Source organism: Arachis hypogaea, chromosome 17 (assembly GCF_003086295.3).
Source record: "Arachis hypogaea cultivar Tifrunner chromosome 17, arahy.Tifrunner.gnm2.J5K5, whole genome shotgun sequence".
In the NCBI taxonomy this organism is placed as follows: domain Eukaryota; kingdom Viridiplantae; phylum Streptophyta; class Magnoliopsida; order Fabales; family Fabaceae; genus Arachis; species Arachis hypogaea.
This window is the reverse complement of record NC_092052.1, coordinates 86,949,938-86,975,192: the sequence shown is the minus strand read 5'-3', so window position 1 is coordinate 86,975,192 and position 25,255 is coordinate 86,949,938. Positions and strand designations below refer to the sequence as shown.

Here is a 25,255-nt window from a genome sequence, read left to right as displayed (position 1 = left end):
TCAAAATACAAAAAGTCATCAAAGCCACTATCTTGCAGTCCATCAGCAAAAAGCATCGCCAACATCAAACATGCCAAGCGGAAATCGTCAAAGGCACAATGATGAGCGGATAATTTATACGCTTTTTGGCATTGTTTTTAGTAGGATCTAGTCACTTTTAGGGATGTTTTCATTAGTTTTTATGTTAAATTCACATTTCTGGACTTTACTATGAGTTTGTGTGTTTTTCTGTGATTTCAGGTATTTTCTGGCTGAAATTGAGGGACTTGAGCAAAAATCAGATTCAGAGGTTGAAAAAGGACTGCTGATGCTGTTGGATTCTGACCTCCCTGCACTCAAAGTGGATTTTCTGGAGCTACAGAATTCAAAATGGCGCGCTTCCAATTGCGTTGAAAAGTAGACATCCAGGGCTTTCCAGCAATATATAATAGTCCATACTTTGGCCAAGAATTGACGACGTAAACCGGCGTTCAAGGCCAGCCTTCTGCCCAAATCTGGCGTCCAGCGCCAGAAAAGGATCCAAAACCAGAGTTGAACGCCCAAACTGGCACAAAAACTGGCGTTCAACTCCACAAATGGCCTCTGCACGTGCAACACTTAAGCTCAGCCCAAACACACACCAAGTGGGCCCCGGAAGTGGATTTATGCATCAAATACTTACTCATGTAAACCCTAGTGACTAGTTTATTATAAATAGGACCTCTTACTATTGTATTAGACATCTTTTGATCATCTTAGGATCTTAGGATCATCTTTGAACGCCTGGTTCTTAGATCAGAGGGGCTGGCCATCTCGGCCATGCCTGGACCTTCACTTATGTATTTTCATACGGTAGAGTTTCTACACTCCATAGATTAAGGTGTGGAGCTCTGCTGTTCCTCAAAGATTAATGCAAAGTACTACTGTTTTCTATTCAATTCTTCTTATTTCGCTTCTAAGATATCCATTCGCACCCAAGAACGTGATGAAAGTGATGATTATGTGTGACGCTCATCACCATCTCCCCTATGAACGCGTGCCTCACAAACACTTCTGTTCTACATGAATTAAGCTAGAATGAGTATCTCTTAGATCTCCTAACCAGAATCTTCGTGGCATAAGCTAGAATGATGGCGGCATTCAAGAGAATCCGGAAAGTCTAAACCTTGTCCGTGGTATTCCGAGTAGGATTCAATGATTGAATGACTGTGACGAGCTCCTAACTCGCGATTGCAGGGCGTTAGTGACAGACGCAAAAGGATAGTAAATCCTATTCCAGCATGATCGAGAACCGACAGATGAATAGCCGTGCCGTGACAGGGTGCGTGAGCATATTATTCACTGAGAGGATAAGATGAAGCCATTGACAAGGGTGATGCCTCCAGACGATTAGCCGTGCCGTGACAGGGCATTGGATCATTTTCCCGAGAGATGACCGAAAGTAGCCATTGACAGTGGTGATGTATCACATAAAGCCAGCCATAGAAAGGAGTAAGACTGATTGGATGAAGATAGCAGGAAAGCAGAGGTTCAGAGGAACGAAAAGCATCTCTATTCGCTTATCTGAAATTCCTACCAAGGATTTAAATAAGTATTTCTATCCCTATCTTATTATATTAAATTCGAAAACACCATTATCACTTTATATCTGCCTGACTGAGATTTACAAGGTGACTATAGCTTGCTTCATACCAACAATCTCCGTGGGATTCGACCCTTACTCACGTAAGGTATTACTTGGACGACCCAGTGCACTTGCTGGTTAGTTGTATCGAAGTTGTGACAATTATGAATTAAGATCAGAGCACCAAGCTTTGGAGCCATTACCAGGATTTGTTCGAGCCTGGAGATCACAATTTCGTGCACCACACAACTTCTTTCAGAATCAAACAAAAACCATCATCAAAAGCACAAACAGAAACGGTGATAACATGCAAAAGCCCTAAAAGCATAAAACAACATGAAAGGCGAAAAGGTTCATGCAAAAAGGCGAAGAAACTCCCAGAACACACATTACAACAGCAATCAGACACAGTAAAAGCAGAAAGATCCAAACTTTCTCCAAGCAAAATCAAAACCTTCTCAGAATCAGACAAGAAAATGACGAGGAAAAAAGAGAGGAGGAAAAAACCAACCTGAACGAAGAAAAAAGCTTCAAAGGAGATTGAAAGATGGAATCACCCAGAATCGCCAAATGATGCCGCAACGCGAGAAAGGCAAAATACAGGTGAAAACAAAAGTGAGAAAGTGAAGGGAGAAGTTACAAAGAAAGACGAAGAAGAGAAACTGTTTTTTGATCGTAAAATTCAAAAAGCCAAGAGAAACGGACAATTAAAACCAATTAATGAAGGTATTTAAAGCCTCGCATATTCCCAAGGCCAAAACGCTAAATACAAAAGCGCGCGCGTTCAGAGGAAGCGAAAGAGGAAAACGTTCTACATTCAAAAAATTCTACAAAAAGAAAGAAGTTGACAAATGCACGAGTTCGGCTTCACGAGAGAAGGATAAAAGCCTAAAACCCGACTTCAAAAAGAAAGACCGAGCTCGAGCAGGGGCACTGTTCACACCTTGGGTCGAGCTATCCGACCCGAAATGTTCAGTGACAAAGCGACCGACCTCTTCAGATCAGGCTATCCGACCTCTTCTCAAAGAGGTCGGCCAAATCGATAGGAAAGCCCAATAAAGGGCCCAAATAGAGGAACACTACCCCCATCCAAAGGCAATCCAAGCCTATAGAGATAAAGGCGGTTCCCTTAAAGATAAGATGACTTCACCTAAAATAAGATAAGATAAGATAAGATAACTAACTTATCTTATCAGAAAGGTCAGCCCACACTACTATAAATACACTGGAGCACCCAGGTATAACTCATACTCTAATTCTACTAAAAACCTATTTAATACCCATGCTAACTTAAGCATCGGAGTCTCTACATGTACCCCCCACCTTCCGGTGACAAAGGATCAGCAGTGCAGTTAGATCAACAAGTCGGACACGACAGCTCCGGCTGCCACTCACCAGCCAGACACGTCAGCACTGACCAGTACAGAAGATCTCGTCCGAGATCGACCTCCAGTTTCAGGTAACCCTCGGAACAGTGTGATAGTGACCTTTTTAGATAAGATAAGTTAGTTATCTTATCTTATCTTATCTTATCTTTGGGTGAGGTCAGCTTATCTTCAAGGGAACTGCCCTTACCTCTGTAGGCTTGGGCTGCCTTTGGGTTTGGGTCGTGTCCCTTTATTTGGGCCCTTATTGGGCCTCTGTAGCATTTTGGTCAAGCTCTTTGTGAAGAGGTCGGACATTGACCGAGCTCTTTGGGAAGAGGTCAGATTGTCTGACCTGAAGAGGTCGGTCGGCTTGTCGCTAAACATCCCGGGTTGGACATCTTGACCCAGGGTATGAATAGTGCCCCTGCTTGAGTTCGATCTTTCCGTGAGATCGTGCTTTTCAAAGCTTTGATCTCTTTGGAAGTCGTGCTCAAGCATCTGTCTGGCTTGTTTCTTCATTACTTTGCAATCTTTGCAGATTTTCTAGAGGTTTGGTATTTCACAGTTTGTCCTCTTTTGAGTGATAGTGTGGGTTTTCTACCCTTGCCTTCTGGATCACACCTTGCTTTAAGTTTATGTTGACAACCCTCTGCTTTGGCGAAGTTATCCTTGCGGCTTGATATCCGGTCTCTTAGTGACTTATCCGATGACTTTTTAGTGTTTTTTTGTACAGAACCTTTTTTAGTCTCGGATGACATTCGTATCCCTGTTTGAGATTGTGCCTTTTTTGAGCGGAGTTGTATCCTTTTAGCTAAGCACATTTGAGCCTTTAGCTGTTTTCCAACCTTTTGGCTTGTTCTTTTTTGAGATCGTTCTTGTGCCTCTTCTTAGCTGACGTTGACCTGTACGACTTTGCCCCTGCTTGAGTTCGGACCTTTCCGTGAGATCGTGCTTTCAGAGCTTTGATCTCTTTAGGGAAGTCGTGCTCAAGCATCCTGACTTTGGTCGATCTTAAGTAGTTTCTCCTTGTGCGAGTTTGGTATTTCCCCTTTTTAGTATGTTGAGAGGTCTTTTCAGCATTCTTCCGACTTGTTTGTCTTCACTGCTCGGGCATTTTAGTCATAATCCAATAAATTTTTAGGTAGTGTTCCGATGGAAAACTTTTTATAGTTTGTTTGGATGACTTTTTAGCACCGTCTTTGAGGTCGTGCTTTTTGCTTTTTAAGTAGTGTCTTTTTTCAAGACTTTGTACTTTTCAGCGAAGCACTTCTGGCTTTGGTCTTTTGACCTTTCCTTGGCCTATGTGAGATGTTTATAGAGTGTTGGCATTTTGCTGTCCGACCTCTTTTGTTTTGTCCACTTTCTGCTTGGTCGAGGTGGTCCTTTGGGGCTAACTTGTCCGACAACTTTTTAGTGTTCTTTGGTAGAACCTTTTTAGTTGGTCTGAACAATTTCGATAGCCTTGTCATGGAGCCGTGGCTTTTTGGGCAAAGCTATGTCCCTTTTAGCGCATGTTTTTCGTTGGTCCGATTTCTCTTGTCGATCCTTCTTTAGCTTTCGTTGGTCCGACTTCTTCTTGTCGGTCCAAGCTGTAGCTTTCGTTGGTCCGACTTCTTCTCGTCGGTCCAATCTGTAGCTTTCGTTGGTCCGTCTTCTTCTTGTCGGTCCAAGCTGTAGCTTTCGTTGGTCCAACTTCTTCTCGTCGGTCCAATCTGTAGCTTTAATTGGCTTGGGCTGACTTCTTCATGTCAGCCTCTTCTATGTTATTTCTTAGTAATCCATTTTATTTGGACCTTTGTCAGATCTCTTTTATGGATTACTTTTTATAACTTTTATTGGGTCGACTTCATTATGTCGGGCCCTTCTAAGTTACTTTTCTAATCCACTTTCTTGGACCTTGCTTAGGTCTCTTTCAGGGATTACTTTTGTAACTTTATGTTTTGGGCCGACTTCATCATGTCGGGCCCTTCTAAGTTATTTCTAGCAATCCTCTTTTTTGGACCTTGCTCAGGTCTCTTTCAGGGAATACTTTTGTAACTTTATGTTTTGGGCCGACTTCATCATGTCGGGCCCTTCTAAGTTACTTTTGTAATCCTCTTTCTTGGACCTTGCTCAGGCCTCTTTCAGGGATTACTTTTGTAACTTTATGTTTTGGGCCGACTTCATCATGTCGGGCCCTTCTAAGTTATAATAATCCTTTTTTATAGGGCTGGCTAGACCTATTTCCAGGGATTTACTTATAACTTTGGTTATTGCGACTGGTCCGACTTCTTTACGTCGGCCAGTCTTTAAGTTATTATTTATCAACCCATTTTTATTAAGACCTCGTCAGGTCCTTTCTATGGATCACTTTTGATAACTTCTTGCATTATTCTGTTTTCATCTTTGCCGATTTTGTAGAAATTGGGTTCGATCCCCGTTTGGTCGACCTTTTGATGAATTTGGTTTTGATCTTTGTTGGTCTTTATAATCGGGCGATGAATTCTGCTTTCACTTTTTTTTGCCGACGTTGTCGGAATCGGGCGATGAATTCTGGTTTCATCTTTGCCGACTTTTACCGTGATCGGGCAGTGAATTTGCTTTTCACCCCGCCGACCTTCTCGTGATCAGGCAGTGAAATTTTGTGCTCAGATTAATGCGTCTTGATTGAGTAGTGAATTTGGTTTTCACTTTGTCGACCTTTGTCGAAATCAAACGATGAATTCGATTTCCATCTTGGTCGGGCGGTGAAGTTGGTTTTCACCTTGCCGACTTGTCGCTTTGGAATCGAACGATTGACGAGAGGATTTTTACCAGTAAAGAGATTCATAGAAACAGTTGTGTTGTAGATATAGTCTCTAAACTGACAGAAATCCCTTCGTACAAACGCTTTGGGTGTCACAAGTAACAAACCCCTTTAGAAATTGTTAACCGAGTATTCAAACCTCGGGTCGTCTTCTCAAGGAACTGCGAGGAAGTATGTTCTTACTATTGGCTATAAAGGTTGTAATCGGGGTTTAGAAGATGAGAAGCAAGTAATTTAAATGACAAGTAAAGTAAATGGCAATTAAAATAAATAAATACTATAAAGCAGACTTTTGGCAAGGTAAGAGAAGTCCGAGGTCCAACGTAGTTATCTCTCTCAACTATAATGAAAGTTGAATCTAAACTCCACTTGATCAACCTGTACTAGGGCAAGGGAAAGTCAAGGGACTAATCAAATTGACCTTTGAATCCTATTTATTTCCTAAGAAAAGGTTGGGATTACTCAAGTTCAGCTCAATTAGCAAGATAACGATTATCAATTATGTTGAGTTTAATAACTGTTGAGTTACTAAATTCTTAACCAGAACCAAAAAGAGAAAAAGTAAAATTGCTGGAAAAGTAAAAATATCCTTAGATGGGAAGCAATGGTAACTTAAATCAAAGAAAACAATCATAAACTGAAAATACCTCAATTATCATTAATTCAAATAACAGTCTGTAACATGGAAAAATTCATAAATCAAATTATAATAATCAATTCAAATGTTGGAATAAATAAATAGAAGTAAAACTAAAAGAACATTAAACCTGGGATCCAGAGTTACTCTTAAAACAAGAAGAAATCCTAAATCCTAAAAGAGAGAGAGAGAAGATCTCCCTCTCAACTAAATCTAAATCCTTGAAAGGTAAAATATGCGAGCTCCCCTTTGAATGGGTGCATTCCCACACTTTATAACCTCTGGTCTATGCTGTCTGTAGTTGGATTTGGGCCAAAAAGGGCTTCAGAATTTGCTGGGGGCGCATTCTGTAAATTCTGATACGTGGCCCCTGTCACGCGTCCGCGTGGGTCATGCGTCTGCGTGGGTCACGCATCCGCGTAGGTCACGTGGTCGCGTCATTTGGCGCTTTTCCTAGCAACGCGGTCGCGTCAGTCATGCGACCGCGTCATATGTGTTCTGCTTAAGGCGCGCGGTCGCGTCAGTCATGCGGCCGCGTCGCTGCTGATTCGTGCTTGGCATGCGATCGCGTCGTCCATGCGATCGCGTGGATACCAGTTTCCTTAAAGCTCCGTTTTGCTTTCTCCTTCCATTGTAGTATGTTTCCTTTTCCATCCTTTAAGTCATTCTGCCTTAGAAAATCTGAAACTACTCAACACACTAAACACGGCATCGAATGGAAATAAAGGTAGTTAAATTAATGAATTTTAAAGCTTAGGAAACATGTTTTTCACAATATGACATAATAAGGAAGGGAAAGTGAAACCATACAATTAATGTGAATAAGTAGGTGAAGGATTGTAAAAATTACTCAAATTAAGCACAGAAGAACTCATGAAATATGGGTTTATCAACGATGAATTTGGTTTTCATCTTGCCAACTTTGTCGTGATCGGGTAGTGAATTTGGTGTTCACCTTGCCGACCTGCCGTAATTGGGCGTCTTGGTAGGAAACTTTTTAGGGAATCTGCAATCTTTTAAACAATAAAATGAAGATAGGAGTGTGTACATGTTAGTACTTACCCTTCTAGGTCGGGCAATCTTTTTAGATCTCGGCCTGGCGCCTTTTCTAGTTTGCAGGCATGCCATGACCTTGGTAGCTCTTGCCCCTCGAGGTCGGATACTTTGTGGTGACCTTTTCCCAGTACCTCTGAACACTTGGTATGGTTCTTTCCAGTTGGCTGCTAGCTTTCCTTCTGATTGTATCTTGAGGCTATTTGACATTTTAACGCTTCCTCCCTAATCTGAGCTCTTTCTCGGACTTCTGGAAGTAGGTCGAGTTCTTCCCTTTGGATTTGGGAGTTGACCTCTTCGTTATAGAGGATCATTCTGGGGGATCCTTCTTTGATCTCTATTGGGATCATTGCCTCCATTTCGTAAGCTAATCAGAAAGGTGATTCCGTCGTGGTGAAGTGTGGAGTTGTCCGATATGCCCAAAGGACTTGTGGGAGCTCTTCTGGTGGGGCTATAGGGAAGTTGGCATGCTTTTGATGTAAAGCTTTGACTTTGTATTTGGGTTTTTGCTCTGAAGAACTTTGGTTCTTTTTGCAAAAAGTTTGTATCTTTAATCGTTTGTTGTGACTTTTCTTTTGTCGTTTGCCTTTGAGAAGAATGTGTGCTTTGCTTAGGGTTTGGTTGCTGTTCCTGTTTCTTTTCATTGTTGCCTGACTTCTTTTGTACAAAAGTTCTAGCTTTTGTTTTGACCTTTTATTTGAGAGGTGTTCGGACTATTTGGGTATAGATTGTCGACTTATTTTCTCTGTGTTCTTGCCCTCTTGTTGCCTCCAAAGGGTGCCCCTGGACTTTCATGTGAGTCCTGGGGTTTCCCTTTTACTGCCACGTCTGCCACTTGATGTTTTGCTGTTATTATCCGAGTTGTTTCCTTATTTGCCCAAGTTTTTTGGTAGTAATCCTATAGTCGACCTATGTCTTTGAGATGTCTACTAAGATCCTGGAAAGCATGTCTGATTAGCTGGATTTCATAGTTTTAATGCGTGTTACTGTGGTTGACCCTGAGTACATTCCTTATACCGCCTTCGAGATCTACTTTGGTGTTGGCTAGTTTTGAAAATGCATCAGCTTGGGCATTCTATGTGTCGGACTTCATTTTCCCCAATTTTGTCCGAGTTGTTGGTGCTGGCTGGTTTTGAAAATGCATAAGCTCGGGCATTCTATGTGTCAGACTTCATTTTCCCCGATTTGTTCGAGCTATTTTTTGTTTTTGTCCAGGGTCCCCCGAATTGTCCAAGATGTTCCCTGATTTTGTCCAGGGTCCCAATTCTTTCAACTAAGTTTGTTTTCTGTAGGATGCCTTTTATGGGCTGGTTGGTCTGCACTCTGATAGTGTGAGCTTGAAAGTATGGGTGGAGTCATTGAGAAGTGAGTATGAGGGCGTAGGCGAACTCTTTCTATCTTTTGATAGTTTAGTTTGGCCCCTTGTAGAGCTTTGCTGATGATGTAGACGGGTTGTTGCCCACTTTCGTCATCTCTGACTAGTGCTGAGGCTATTGCCAGACTTTTCACTGCGAGGTATAATATGAGTTCTTCACTTTCCCGTTGTCGGGTAAGAATGGGTGGTTGCCCCAAGAATTTTTGAAATCTCGGAAGGCTTGTTCGCACTCCGTTGTCCTATTTAAACCTCTCACCCTTCCTTAATATACCTCTTTGAGGTGTCTTTTGCGAGATGATTTAGAGATCCCTTCTCCTGCGAATCCTCCATTTATCATATGAACATGTCTCTCAGGGGTGTGAGGTGGACGTTCAACTCGTCCGACCTCTTCGCTCTGATGTGGATGTTCAATTCGTCTGACTTCTTCGATGTGAGGTGGATCTTCAACTTGTCCGACCTCTTTGGTGTGAGGTGAATCTTCAACTCGTCCGACCTCTTTGGTGTGAGGTGGACCTTCAACTCGTCTGACCCCTTCCTTCTTTTTGCTTTTGATTGGGCGAGGTGGTGAGATCTTCTCAGTGTTGCATATTTCTCGGTAAAGCTCCACAAGAGACACCCGAAGAGGGGTGTAATTGCGGTATTTTCTAGATTTCCCGGGTTGATCTTCTTTTTTCTTGGACTCTTTATCCTTGTCCTGTGGTAGGTTAGGAGAATTCGATTTCTGAGCTCTCTCCTAGTCGAGATTTTTCCTCCATGTTGATGTATTTATCTGCCCATTCCTGTACCTCATTTAGAAATGTTGGGTGCTTCTTGGATATTGAGTGGCTAAAAGGTCATCCTCGTAGGCCATTGATGAGACCCATGATATCTGCTTCTGTTGGCAGGCTTTGTATGTCCAGGCACGCTTTGTTGAATCTTTCCATGTAGTTGCGAAGACTTTCCCGATCTCCTTGCTTGATCCCTAGCAAGCTTGGAGCGTGTTCGGCTTTATCCTTCTGGATGGAGAACCTGGCGAGGAACTTTTTTAGCAAGGTTGTCAAAACTTGTGATGGATTTTGGAGGCAAACCATCGAACCACTTTATTGCTGTCTTCATTAGGGTAGTCGGGAAGGCTTTGCATCGAATGGCGTCCGAGGCATTGGTGAGATACATTATGCTTCTGAAATTGCTGAGATGATGGCTTAGATTTGATGTGCCGTCGTACGGGGTCATGTCGGGAGCTTTGAAGTTCTTTGGGACTTTAGCTTTCATGATCACCTTGGTGAAGGGATCTTTGTCCTTGTGGGAGTCGTCATCGTGACTGGGTTGAATGGTTTTGGCTTTGAGATCAGCCTCGAGCTTTAGGAGCTTTTCTTCTAGCTCTCGTCGTCGCCTAGTTTCTCTTCGGAGGTTTCTCTCAGCTTCTTGTTCCAGCTGTTTAAGGCGATTCTGTTGCTTATGGATAGCTTCCAAAATTTCTGTGTTTGGGGGTTGCTTATCTCCCCCGTTTTGAGGTGTGTCTTTGGAGGTGGTGTCCGTGTCTTTGTTTGGTGTTCTGTCCACCAAACCAGAGTGGTGATCGTTGTCATGGTCGTCCGCCATGGTGATGGGATGACTTCCAGGTTCTCCGGCAACGGCGCCAATGTTCCGAGGGTTACCTGAAACTGGAGGTCAATCTCGGACGAGATCTTCTGTACTGGTCAGTGCTGACGTGTCCGGCAGGTGAGTGGCGGCCGGAGCTGTCGTGTCTGACTTGTTGGACTGGCTGCACTGCTGATCCTTCATCACCGGAGTTATACCTGGGTGCTCCAGTATATTTATAATAGTGTGATAGTGACCTTTTTAGATAAGATAAGTTAGTTATCTTATCTTATCTAATCTTATCTTATCTTTGGGTGAGGTCAGCTTATCTTCAAGGAAACTGCCCTTACCTCTATAGGCTTGGGCTGCCTTTGAGTTTAGGTCGTGTCCCTCTATTTGGGCCCTTATTGGGCCTTTGTAGCATTTTGGTCGAGCTCTTTGTGAAGAGGTCGGACATTGACCGAGCTCTTTGAGAAGAGGTTGGATAGTCTGACCTGAAGAGGTCGGTCGGCTTGTCGCTAAATATCCCGGGTCGGACATCTTGACCCAGGGTATGAACACTGGTGTTGAACGCCAGCCAGGGAGAAGACCCTGGGTGTTCAAACGCCAAGGCAGAGGTCAGGGAATTTGAATTTCCTAGCCTCTCAAGAATAGTGGGTCCCACAGCTTCTCTACCTACCCCACTTCTTCTCTCTTTTTTTCACACTTCCCCATACACTCTTCCCTATAAACCCTAACCCAATCATATCCATATCACTTCTCCAAAACTATCATAACTCCTACCAACCCACACCCACTTCAAAATCAAATTTCCCTCCTATTTACCCTACCCATGACCAAACCTAACCCTAGCCCACTCTTATAAATACCACTCATTCTACCCCCTTTATACACACACCTCTTGTACACTCTAAAGCCCCTTGGCCGAATTGCCTTTTCCTTCCATCTCCACCTATTTTCTTCTTCTTGTACTCTATTATTCTCTTTTTATTATTTTTGCTCGAGGACGAACAAAGCTTTTAGGTTTGGTGTGGGAAAGGCGTTACTTTTTGCTTCCCATTAACACTTATGGCACCCAAGGTTGGAGAATCCTCTAGAAAGAGGAAAGGAAAGGCCATAGCCGCCACCTCCGAATCTTAGGAGATGGAAAGATTCATCACCAAAGCCCACCAAGACTACTTCTATGAAGTAGTGGCAGAGAAGAAGGTGATCCCTAAGGTCTCTTTTAGGCTTAAGAAGAATGAGTATCCGAAGATCTAAATAGAGATCCGAGGAAGAGGTTGGGAAGTCCTAACCAATCCCATCCAAGTGGTTAGAATTTCAATGGTGCAAGAGTTCTATGCTAACACATGAGTCACGAAAAACTATGACATTAGTGTGAACCCAAATCCCAAGAATTAGAGCACCATGGTCCGAGGGAGAATCTTAGATTTCAGCCCAGAAAGTGTGAGGTTGGCGTTCAACTTGCCTTTAATGCAAGGAGATCCACATCCTTATACTAGAAGAGTCAACTTTGATCAAAGACTGGATCAAGTTCTTTTGGACATCTATATGGAAGGAGCACAGTGGAAAAGGGATTCTCAAGGCAAGCCTATCTAACTGAGGAGACCTGACCTCAAGCCCTTAGCTAGAGGATGGTTAGAATTCATCTAACACTCTATTATCCCTACTAGCAACCAGTCCAAAGTGACCTTATACCGAGCCATCAAGATTCATTGCATCATGCTCGGAGAGGAGGTGGAAGTACATGAGGTGATACCTCAAGAGTTGTACAAAGTGGCGGACAAGCCCTCCACCAAGGTAAGGTTAGCTTTCCCTCATCTTATATGTCACCTATGCAATTTAGTTAGAATTGTCATAGAAGGCAACATTCCTATTGAGGAGGACAAAACCCATCACTAAAAGTTGGATGGAGCACACTAGAGAGCCGGCACATGAACCACAATATAAGCATGTGGAGCCGCCTCAACATAAGATCCCTGAGATGCCTCAAGGGATGTATTTTCCTTCTCAAATATATTGAGATCAATGGCACACTTCTCTTAGAGAACTAAGCACTAACATGGACCACTTGAGGATGGAACATCAGGAACATTCCACCACCCTTCATCAAATAAGAGAAGATCAAAGAGCCATGAGAGAAGAACAAAGAGTTATGAGGGAAGAACAACAGAGACAAGGGCGTGATATTGAAGAGATCAAGCACTACATTGGGTCCTCAAGGAGGAGTACTAGCCGCCACCATTAAGGGGGATTCGTTCTCTTAATTCCCGTTTTCTCATGTTATTTTTTCTGTCATGTTTTATTATCTGTTCTTTTGTTCTTATTGCATGATCGTTTCTATCTATGTCTTAAAGTTATAAAATATTCCATATATCTCTCACCTTACTTAAAAGAAAATTTTATTTTAAAAGAATTGAGAGATACATGAACTTTGCATTTTATAATAAGAATAGTTCAATTATTTTGATATGGTGGCATTGCTTTTGTTCTCTGAATATATGAATGAACAGTGCATATTTGAAATTGGAATTAAGAATGTTGGCTCTTGAAAGAATGATTATGAAAGTGAAGTATTATTGGTAATCTGAAAAATCTAAAAATTGATTCTTGAAGCAAGAAAAAACAGCAAAAAGCAAAAGAAAAAGCATGTTGCAAAAGAAAAAGAAAAAAAATGTATATGCATGCGAAAAAAAAAGAAAAAAAGCAAAGCAGAAAAAGCCAATAACCTTTTAAACCAAAAGGCAAGGGTAAAAAGATCCAAGGCTTTGAGAATCAATGGTTAGGAGGGCCTAAAGAAAACAAAATTCTGGCCTTAGCGGCTCAACTAAGCTGTCCCTAACCATGTGCTTGTGTTCTGAAGGTGTCAAGTGAAAAGCTTGAGACTGAGTAGTTAAAGTTGTGACCCAAAGCAAAAAGAGTGTGCTTAAGAACTTTGGACACCTCTATCTGGGGATTCTAGCAAAGCTGAATCACAATCCGAAAGGGTTCACCCAGTTAAAGTTTTTGTGGCATTTATGTATCCGGTGGTAATACTAGAAAACAAAGTGCTTAGTGCCACGGCCAAGACTCTAAAAAGCTGTGTTCAAGAATAAAATAGAACTAAACTAGGAGAGTTAATAATATCATCTGGATTCTAAGTTCCTAGATATGCTAACACTTCTGAGTTTCAAAGGATAGTGAGATGCCAAAACTATTCAGAAGCAAAAAGCTACTAAGTCCCATTCATCTAATTCAAACTGAGCTTCATTGGAAACTTTGAGATTTATTGTATCCTACTTTTCTTTTTATGCTACTTTGTTTTTAATTGCTTGGGGACAAGTAACAGTTTAAGTTTGGTGTTGTGATGAGCGGATAATTTATACGCTTTTTGGTATCATTTTCATATAGTTTTTAGCATGTTTTGTTTAAGTTTTTATTAAGTTTTCATAGGTTTTAGTGTTAAATTCACATTTTTGGATTCTACTTTGAGTTTGTGTGTTTTATGCAATTTCAGGTATTTTTTGGTTGAAATTGAGGAGCTGGAGCAACAGTCTATTTCAAAGGCAGAGAAAGCACTACAGATGCTGTCCGGATCTGACTTCCTTGTACTCGAAAGAGCTTTTCTGGAGCTACCAAAGTCCGAATGGATCATTCTCAACGGCTATAGAAAATTAACATCCAGGGCTTTCCATAAATATAAAATAGTCCATGCTTTGCTTCAGAATAGAAGGCTCAAAACTGGCATTCAACGCCAGTTATCTACCCTAGTCGAGGCATCCAGCGCCCACCAAGGGGAGACTAGCGTCCAAACACCCAAAGAGGACCCCTAGCAGGTGCTCAACGCCCAAGGAGTCTCCTAGCTCGTGGATCTCATCAAAGCTTAGCCCAAGCACTCATCAAGTTGGCCCCAGAAGTGGATTTTTAGGACTAAAAGACTGTTTTACCCTTCTTATGTAATCCTTAGTCATTAGTTTAGTATTTAAAGGATATTTTACATAATCTTAGGAGACCTTTTGGCCATATTTTTGTTTATCATGGAATTTCTATCAGTATGAGTTTTTAAACCTCCTAGGTTAAGGGGAGGAGCCCTGCTGAGTTTCATGGATTAATAAAAGTATCACTGTTTTTCTTTAATTCGTGTTTGATTCAATTCTAAGATGTATCTTCGTTCTTTAACCCGATGAATGGGATGACCCATGACAATCATCTTCGTTCCTTAATCTAAGACCGCGTGCCTGACAACCACCCGTGTTCTTCTTGGGTTTGTGTGAATATGTAATTGGAAAGCATTGAACCACTAGCTTGATTATACATCTCTTAGACGGCTAATCCACGACTTCATTGGGGACTTCTCGAGACACCAGTTCAGCTAAGGTATGGGGAGATTAGGGTCTCTGTAGTAGAGGCTAGAATCCAAAGGTGCAGCATTCTCTGATCTGGAAGATTCAACCTTGTCTGTGGTGTTTTGAGTAGGATCATGAAGGAGAATGAACTGCAAGAACTTCACCCTCAATCAGAATGGATCCACACTAACCCTGAGGTTCAGATCTGGAGGAGTATTGGCGGCTGCTCAAACCAGCATCAATCACATATAGCCTGCCATAGAAGAAATCATTCACAGTTAAAGAAGACAGTAAGACCAGAGTTAATCCAGAAGGACAAAGCATCTCCAAGTCTTAACCATCTTCTTATCATTGCAAACAGGTCAACCTAGTTTAGAACTCTTTATTTTCTTTTATGCAGTTAAATAATCAAACCACCTTCCTTTCTATCCACCTGACTAAGATTTACAAGATAACCATACCTTGCTTCAAACCATAATCCTCGTGGGATCGACCCTAACTCACTCAGGTATTACTTGGACGACCCAGTGCACTTGCTGGTTCAGTTGTACGAAGTGTGGGAATTTATGCACCAGGCATATATTTCTACAACCAACAATCTTGGGTCCCAATTTCTTGCTTAAGGATGCTTGAGATCCCGGAGGATTTTGGATCCCAAAGGATTTTGTACTTTGTTTGGGATCCCAGAGGATTTTGGAAGAGCAAGCATGGTTGGTAACTCAAGGATGGATGGAAGCATAAGCCTCCTTGATGTGATCTTCAAACAAAAGTCCAATTTAAGGACTTTAAACCAAGGTTCTAGGTGGGAGACACCCCACCATGGTAATATCTTTCTATCCCTTTCTCTCTTTTAGCTTTTGTTTATGGAATAATTGCTTATCTTGCTTAGTTTAGTTTAGTTGCACTTTAGTTTTGGTCATGTGTTTTTGATGAATAACATGTTTTTGGGGTTTTAATATGTTTTGGGGCTTGAAAAACTATTTTGGATGTTATGTTGGGTGCCCTTGAGGCACTAAAATTTTTGCAAAAAAATAGAGCACTGTGCGTGTGCACAAGATGCACAACCTTGTGCACACGCACACTTCCCCAAAATTTTGACATCTGTGCGTACACAAAGCCCTGTGCGTACGCACATCCATTAACAGCCCTTCTGTTGGGAGCACTCGCACACCTTTGTGCATGTGCACCCTACCCTTTTTCCCTTTCGTGCGTACGCACATCATTGCGCGCATGAAGACCTCACCCGTTTCAAAAAAAAAAGAGGAAGAGTTGCCCTCTGTGTGCGCACATAGCCTCATGCATCCGCACACAAATGACGATCGCATTTTTATGCATTTAGAATTCTCAAATGAAATTTTGTTGCAATATAGTTTCTAAACCAACACTAATCCTTCCATACAAAAGTTTTTTTTGTCACAAGTACAAACCCCTAATTGTTCTAATAATTGAAGCATTTAAACCTCGGGTTGTCTCTCAAAGGAATTGTAGGGTAGTGTTCTTGTTATTGGCTATTGTTCCGAGGGTTACCTGAAACTGTAGGTCGATCTCGGACGAGATCTTCTATGCTGGTCAGAGATGACGTGTCCGGCTGGTGGGTGGCGGCCAGAGCTATCGTGTCTGACTTGTGAGACTGGCTGCACTGCTGATCCTTCGTCACCGGAGGGTGGGGGGTACCTGCAAGAGACTCCAATTGTAACGACCCAATTTTTCATATGTGTAGATCATACCAGAAACTGAGCACTACCAATTTGTCTTCCTAATTATTATCTATTATTTATCATATGAGCCTGATTCGTTGTTAAAAACGTAGTTAATTTGCGGGGTATTTTTTTTAAAACGTTTGGATTAATAGACGGAATCATTCATAATCAATTCACAAACTGATAACAAATAAAATAGTTATAAGCAACCACACATAAATACATCACAAGTAGCTAGCAACATTTAGTGATCCTGCCTTTGTTAGAGTATAGACCTTTAGTTAGAACACCCCTAGATATAGCTAAATAATATCCATATACATATATATACATACAACATCCCAGGTCCTGACCTGTTCAAGAGGTCCCTAAGCTGGCACCTAGGCTAACCTAGACTCTATACTCACCTAGTCCCTCTAAACTTCTAAAGCGAGAGAAAATACGTTCTAGGTCTTCAAAACTCAAGTCAGGTGGAATGTCACCAAAAGGTAGAACATCATCTGCTACTCCTCTGCACGATCAGACATTGCCATAGGACGTCTCTCTGGTACCTCATCAAGTAGCCACACAACAGGAGTCTCGTACACATTATTTAAGTTAAAGTTCGCATACAAACGGGATACAGACGTTGGGTGGTCTCATAGTATATACATGTAAACAGAGAACGATATTCACCCTAGACTCAGAAGACTATCTAGAGCGGAATCCTCTTTACAGAACCATCATCAACGAACTACGGTAAGGTACTCATACTTCCATCTGAAGGGGGAAGCGAGAGAGAATGGGTAAGAACTGGGGAGTCCTTAGTAGGGTCAGGGTTTTTAGTTAAGTTCATTAATTCCGTGTTGTTTAGCAGATAAATAGCAGAATACCGAGAAGCAGTAGACAGAAAAAACAGATAAATAGAGAAAATAGAAAGCAAAACACAAACAAAAGAATACAAGAAAACAAAACACAGACACAGAGAATAGAATGAAAACAAAGAAAGCATACATTCAAACAACAATCATAATAGAGGAAATGCGCAACCAAGTATGATGCATGTCTGTCCTATGCAGGCCATGAGCTCACGTGTCGGTTTACACCCTGCAGCCTGACATTACCTAGGAACTAGCCCTAGATATGGCTTATTTTCTGTAGGTGAACTTCGGCCTACAGAAATAGCACTCCCATAAGTGAACTTCGGCTTACAGGAATAGTCTAAACACAACACAACAACTTTCTGTAGGTGAACTTCGTCTTACAGAAATAACACCTCTGTAAGTGAACTTTGGCTTATAGAAATAGTCTAATTACAGCACAACAACTTTCTGTAGGTGAACTTCGGCCTACAGAAATAGCACCTCTGTAAGTGAACTTCGGCTTACAGAAATAGCGCCCCTGTAAGTGAACTTCGGCTTACAGGTATCACAACTCTCTGTAGATGAACTTCGGCCTACAGGAGCAACACCCTGAGATACACAATTGATATTCACTCCAGGTGAACTTCGGCCTACAAGAATAACAACTTACTGTAGGTGAACTTGGGCCTACAGGACCTCTAGGGCCAATGGGAAAAGCAGCAGATGAACATACAACAGAACATCATGCCACAAGGCTTAACTCTTTATTCTTATACTCTTCTCCTCTATTCTCTTTGTTATATTACTCTTTTCTCATTATCATCATTCAATATCATTCTCATTATTCATCATTACTTTCACATTCTTATGCAGTACTTCTTTTTTTCTCCATTCAATCATACTATACAAACTTTATATCTTTCACTTTCACAATATCTTGGCTCAAACCATTTCTCTTTATCATATTAATCTTTTCACTTTGTCTTTTTACTCTGCTTTGATTACTCCTTTCTCTGTATCTCTTTACTTTTCTCTGGTTACTCTGTTCTCTGTGTTTCTCTACTCTGCTCTGATTTCTCTGTTTAACGTATGTATTTAAAGCTTATGTAAATTTCGGTATGAATAGTTAGCCTGTCCCAAGTATAGGTTCATTAAGTCTATACCAAAACAGTTTAACTTTTCATATAATACCTAACCCTAGTCATAACTTAAGGACTAACTATGTTGCCCTAGTTCGTTCACTAATTTCTGTCTGTTTTTCTGTCATTAGTACTTTACAGACTTTTTCTTGATTTTTATCTCTTCTTTAACTTTTTATCTTTCTTTTATCTTTGCCTCACTAATATGTTTTTACCACTCTCTAAATGTTTTATGAAGGTAATTATGAGATTCTATGCTTAAAGTTGTCTTTCTAAAGCTTTTACAGAAAACTACCTTTTTTGCATTATTTTATTATTTTTATTAAAATATTATTTTTTATTAAATATTATTATTTAATATTTTATTATTTTTTATTATTTTATCATTAAATTTTCGAAAATTAACTTACTTTTACTTTTAACCTTTAAAAATTCACTTTTTACCACCCGTAACTTTTAATATTTCTACTTTAACCACCCTAACTTTCAGAAATTATCAAACAACCCCTTAAACACCAAAAATTTTACTTCCTTGCCCTTTTTAAGATCTAAAGCCTGTTCTTCATTGTTCTTCGTCACACTCAAAGTGTTCTTCATGTTCTTCATAAATTCTTCAGATTCTTTCTCTGTTTTTACCCGTTTTTCAATCTTTTCAGCAACCGATTTTTACTATAATTCATAATTAATTAGCAGCCACTAAAACCCCATCTTTTCTACATGATTTTAACACAAATTGAACCTCAATTTAAGCTTAGGGTTTCATTTTTCCAGCTGCCCAAGAACATGAACTTTAAAGCTTGAATTTCATCAAATTTCATCAAAATTTCACCAAATTTTCACCAAGAATCAATCATATATGCAACCAATTTTTAGCACAGCCAATTTATACAACATTCACACAACTCAAACACAAATAATCAAGATTAATTTCGTGACACCCTACCTGGTTTTGCTGCTCCTAATTCAGTTAGACTTTCAGGTGGTCCTTTAGCACTTTTTCCTCCTAAATCACATAAAAAACAACTTTAAATCCAAAAACTCTCAACTGACCAAATCTCACTCAGTATGTTAGGAAGAGATATCTCACCTTAGACTTGCTGGAAATTCACGTTTCTTGGCCCTCAAGTCAAGTTAAGCATGATTCCTAAGGATGAACAACAAGAAAACACATGTTTTGCATGGTTTTCCTTGAAAACTTAGTTGAAATGGGAGGGAGACAGCCATCTCACCTTATTTCCAGACTTGATAAGTTACATGGTTTTGTAGAGAAAGAAGAGAGGATCATTTTGGTGAAATCGGAGTTTTGATTTGAGTTTTAGTTCAGAAGAAATCAAGCTTTGAAGATTAAGTGTTCATGAAAGTTTCTCTCTTTTCTCTCTTGTTATTTTCGGCCAAAATGATGAAATGAGACAGCCTTGGAGGTCTTGGGGGTGTAGGGTGAGTTGTGATTGGTTGGCTTGGAGGTGGGTTAAAATAATATTAAAATATCTCAGGTGTACAACTACTAAAACTAGATGTATCGGAACACTCGTAAAAACATCTCTAAAGATTATTTTCTGAGCTACTAGCATAAATGACAATGGTAACATATTTATTATGAGAATAGAACATGTATGATGAGGCCTTAGCATTGCTAAAGTCATCAGAGAGTGCTGGTGCTAAGCTGCACCAGTAAACCGTAAACCCGGTTAAACCAATTTTCTATTTTTAACTAAAACAGACCAGGTAACCTTATAATATCATTCAAGCATTTTCTAATACAAATATAATGATAATATTATACTATTATCTATCTCCTCTCATGAATCGAATCCGGTTCGTCAAACAGAGACTATTTACGAAAATCAGAATCAAAACTCCTAACCGATACGGTTCAAAAACTAGGTTCTTTGTGACCGCGTTATCGAGCTTGCCTTAACTAAGGTCCTGAGTTAAAGATAATATAATGACAATGAGGATTGAGATGCTTGATGATATAGAAGAGGTATTCCCTTTACTGATCTTTCGGAGAAATCCGTGTCTTTAGAAATGATCTCGCGTACTCGAAAATTAGGGTTGTTACACCAATGCTTAAGTTAGCATGGGCATTAAGCAGGTTTTTAGTAGAATCATAGTATGAGTTATACCTGGGTGCTCCAGTGTATTTAAAATGGTGTGATAGTGACCTTTTTAGATAAGATAAGTTAGTTATCTTATCTTATCTTATCTTATCTTTGGGTGAGGTCAGCTTATCTTCAAGGGAACTGATGAGCGGATAATTTATACGCTTTTCGGCATTGTTTTTACATAATTTTTAGTATAATTCAGTTAGTTTTTAGCATATTTTTATTAGGTTTTAAATAAAAATCACATTTCTGGACTTTACTATGAGTTTGTGTATTTTTCTGTGATTTCAGGTATTTTTTGGCTGAAATTGAGGGACCTGAGCAAAAATCTGATTTAGAGGGTGACAAAGGACTGCTGATGCTATTGGATTCTGACCTCCCTGCACTCAAAGTGGATTTTCTGGAGCTACATAACTTCAAATGGCGCGCTCTCAATTGCGTTGGAAAGTAGACATCCAGGACTTTCCAGCAATATATAATAGTCCATACTTTGCCCGGGTTTAGACGACGCAAACGGGCATTCAACGCGAGTTCCATGTTGCATTCTGGAGTTAAACGCCAGAAACAGGTTGCAAAGTGGAGTTAAACGCCAGAAACAGGTTACAAACTGGCGTTCAACTCCAAGAGAAGCCTCTACACGTGTAAAGCTCAACGCTCAGCCCAAGCACACACAAAGTGGGCCCCAGAAATAGACTTCTGCACCATTTACTTATTTCTGTAAACCCTAGTAACTAGTTTAGCATAAATAGGACTTTTTACTATTGTATTAGACATCTTGGTACGTTTAGTTCTTAGATCAAGGGGGCTGGCCTCTCGGCCATGCCTGGACTTTGTTTGTATATATTTTCAATGGTAGAGTTTCTACACAACATAGATTAAGGTGTGGAGCTCTGCTGTTCCTCATGAATTAATACAAAGTACTATTGTTTTTCTATTCAATTCAAGCTTATCCCTTTTCTAAGATATTCATTCGCACCTTAATATGAATGTGATGATTGTGACAGTCATCATCATTCCCAACTATGAACGCGTGCCTAACAACCACTTTCGTTCTACCTTAGATTGAATGAGTATCTCTGAGATCCCTTAATCAGAGTCTTCATGGTATAAGTTAGAATCCATGGACGGCCATTCTTGAGATCCGGAAAGTCTAAACCTTGTCTGTGATATTCCGAGTAGGATCTAGGAAGGGATGGCTGTGACGAGCTTCAAACTTGCGAGTGCTGGGCGTAGTGACAGACGCAAAAGGATAGTAAATCCTATTCCAGTATGATCGAGAATCGACAGATGATTAGCCATGCAGTGACAGCACATTGGACCATTTTCACTGAGAGGACAGGATGTAGCCATTGACAACAGTGATGCCTAACATACAGCTTGCCATAGAAAGGGGTATGAATGATTGGATGAAGACAGCAGGAAAGCAGAGGTTCAGGAGGAACGAAAGCATCTCTATACGCTTATCTGAAAATCTCACCAATGAATTACATAAGTACCTCTATCTTTACTTTACGTTTTATTTATCTTTTAATTATAAAATCTCTATAACCATTTGAATCTGCCTGACTGAGATTTGCAAGGTGACCATAGCTTGCTTCAAGCCGACAATCTCCGTGGGATCGACCCTTACTCACGTAAGGTTTATTACTTGGATGACCTAGTGCACTTGCTGGTTAATTGTGCGAAGTTGTGATAAAGAGTTGAGATTACAATTGTGCGTACCAAGCTGTTGGCGCCATTGATGATCACAATTTCGTGCACCAAATTTTTGGCGCCGTTGCCGGGGATTAAACAAACAATAATTTCGAATTTGTTTCTGGTAACATCAGTGCCAAGTTTTTGGTCCGGCAACAACACTAAGTTTTTGGCGCCGTTGTCGGGGATTGTTCAAGTTTGGAAAACTGACGGTTCATCTTGTTGCTCAGATTAGGTAATTTTATTTTTAAGCTTTGTGTTTTTATTATTCTTAAATTCGAAAAAAAAAATATTTTCAAAAATATATTTTTCGTCAGAATTTTTAAGAATGAATTCTAGAGTTTCATGAAGCACGTTGAAGCCTGGCTGGCTGTAAAGCCATGTCTAATTCAATTGGACCGAGGCTTCCACTTATCAGCATATGAAGTTGGATGAAGTATCAGCTGTTGTATGTCTGATTTGTATCTGCTAAAGCTTGGTGGCCATTGGCCATGTCTAGTGTTTTGGACCGGAGTTTTCACTGAAAGCTTGGCTGGCTGGTGAGCCATGTCTGATTCCTGGACTGGAGCTTTAGACTAACATTGCAAGATTCCTGGAATTCCTATTAAAAATTTTGAAATCCTTATTTTCTTCTTCAAAATAATTTTCGAAAAAAAAAAACCAAAAAAATTTAATAAAATTATAAAACAAAAAATAATTTGATGTTTCTTGCTTGAATTTAGTGTCAAGTCATAAGTTTGGTGTCAATTGCATGTTTATCTCTTTCTTACATTTTTCGAAAATTTATTCATTGCATTCTTCATGATCTTCAAGTTGTTCTTGGTAAGTCTTCTTATGATCTTTAAAATTTCTTATTTTGTATCTTTTCTTGTTTCTCATATGCATTTTTGAATTATTAATGTCTCAACATTGAAAATTTCTAAGTTTGGTGTCTTGCATGTTTTTCTTCTCTTAAAAAATTTTCAAAAATAAGTCTTGGTGTTCATCTTGACATTCAAAGTGTTCTTAGTGTTCATCTTAACATTCATAGTGTTCTTGCATGCATTATGTGTTTTGATCCAAAATTCTCATGCATTGAGTCTTTTTGATGTTTTTCTCTCTCATCATTAAAAATTCAAAAAAAATCAAAAAAATATCTTTCCCTTATTCTCTCATAAATTTTCGAAAATTTGAGTTGACTTTTTCAAAACTTTTTAAAATTTAGTTGTTTCTTATGAGTCAAATCAAATTTTCAATTTAAAAATTCTATCTTTTTCAAATCATTTTAAAAAAAAATCAAATCTTTTTCAATTTCCTTCTTAATATTTTCGAAAAATTTCAAAAATTATTTTCAAAATCTTTTTCTTGTTTTTATTTCATATTTTCGAAATTAATGCTAACAATTAATGTGATTGATTCAAAATTTTTAAGTTTGTTACTTGCCTTGTAAGAAAGGTTCAATCTTTAAACTCTACAATCATATCTTTTTAGTTTCTTGTTAGTCAAGTAATCAACTTTGATTTCAAAAATCAAATCTTTCCAAATTTCTTTTTCAAATCTTTTTTAAAATAAGTTTCAATCACATCTTTTTCAAAATCAATTTCAAAATCTTTTCTAACTTCTTATCTTTTCAAAATTTGATTTTCAAATCTTTTTCATTTAACCACTTAACTTTTTGCTTGATTTTTATCTTTTCCAAAACTACCTAACTAACTCTCTCTTACTAATTTTCGAAAATCCCTTCCCTCTTTTTCAAATTTCCTTTTTGATTAACTAATTGTTTTAATTTCAATTTAATTTGATTTTAATTTTAATTTTCGAATTTTAACTTTAATTTTAAGATATTTTTATTTTATTTTATTTTATTTTTCAAATTCTTCCCTATCTCATCTCCTTCTACTTATTTATTCATCTACTAACACCTCTCTTCCACCAAAAATTTGAACCCCATCTCCCTCTCTGTGTTCGAATTTTCCACTTCTCCTTCTTATATTCTTCTCTTCTTATACTTGCATAAGGAATCCCTATACTGTGACATAGAGGATTCCATATTTTCTTGTGTTCTCTTCTTTTTCATATGAGTAGGAACAAGGATAAGAACATTCTTGTTGAAACTGATCCTGAACCTGAAAGGACTCTGAAGAGGAAGCTAAGGGAAGCTAAAGCTCAACTCTCTGTAGAAAATCTGACAGAAATTTTCGAAAAGGAAGGAGACATGGCCGAAAATAATGACAATGCAAGGAAGATGCTTGGTGACTTTACTGCACCAAATTCCAATTTACATGGAAGAAGCATCTCAATCCCTGCCATTGGAGCAAACAATTTTGAGCTTAAACCTCAACTAGTTTCTCTGATGCAACAGAACTGCAAGTTTCATGGACTTCCATCTGAAGATCCTTTTCAGTTCTTAACTGAATTCTTGCAGATCTGTGATACTGTTAAGACCAATGGGGTTGATCCTGAGGTCTACAGGCTCATGCTTTTCCCATTTGCTGTAAGAGACAGAGCTAAAATTTGGTTAGACTCACAACCTAAACATAGCCTGAACTCTTGGGATAAGCTGGTCACGGCTTTCTTAGCCAAGTTCTTTCCTCCTCAAAAGCTTAGTAAGCTTAGAGTGGATGTTCAAACCTTCAGACAGAAAGAAGGTGAATCCCTCTATGAAGCTTGGGAGAGATATAAGCAACTGACCAAAAAGTGTCCATCTGACATGCTTTCAGAATGGACCATCCTAGACATATTCTATGATGGTCTGTCTGAGCTATCAAAGATGTCATTGGACCACTCTGCAGGTGGATCCATTCACCTAAAGAAAATACCTGCAGAAGCTCAAGAACTCATTGACATGGTTGCTAACAACCAGTTTATGTACACTTCTGAGAGGAATCCTGTACGTAATGGAACGCCTCAGAGGAAGAGAGTTCTTGAAATTGATGCTCTAAATGCTATATTGGCTCAAAACAAAATATTGACTCAGTAAGTCAATATGATTTCTCAGAGTCTGAATGGAATGCAAGCTGCATCCAACAGTACTCAAGAGGCATCTTCTGAAGAAGAAGCTTATGATCCTGAGAACCCTGCAATAGAAGA

At 39.6% G+C, this 25,255-nt stretch overlaps 1 non-coding gene across 1 annotated transcript; it reads right to left on the bottom strand.

The window, feature by feature from the left end:
• Window positions 1–24,773: 24,773 nt before the first annotated feature.
• LOC112768188 (small nucleolar RNA R71) lies at window positions 24,774–24,877 on the bottom strand. The gene has a single exon (XR_003185625.1). It is a non-coding gene; the product is annotated as a small nucleolar RNA R71 (small nucleolar RNA).
• Window positions 24,878–25,255: the final 378 nt, after the last annotated feature.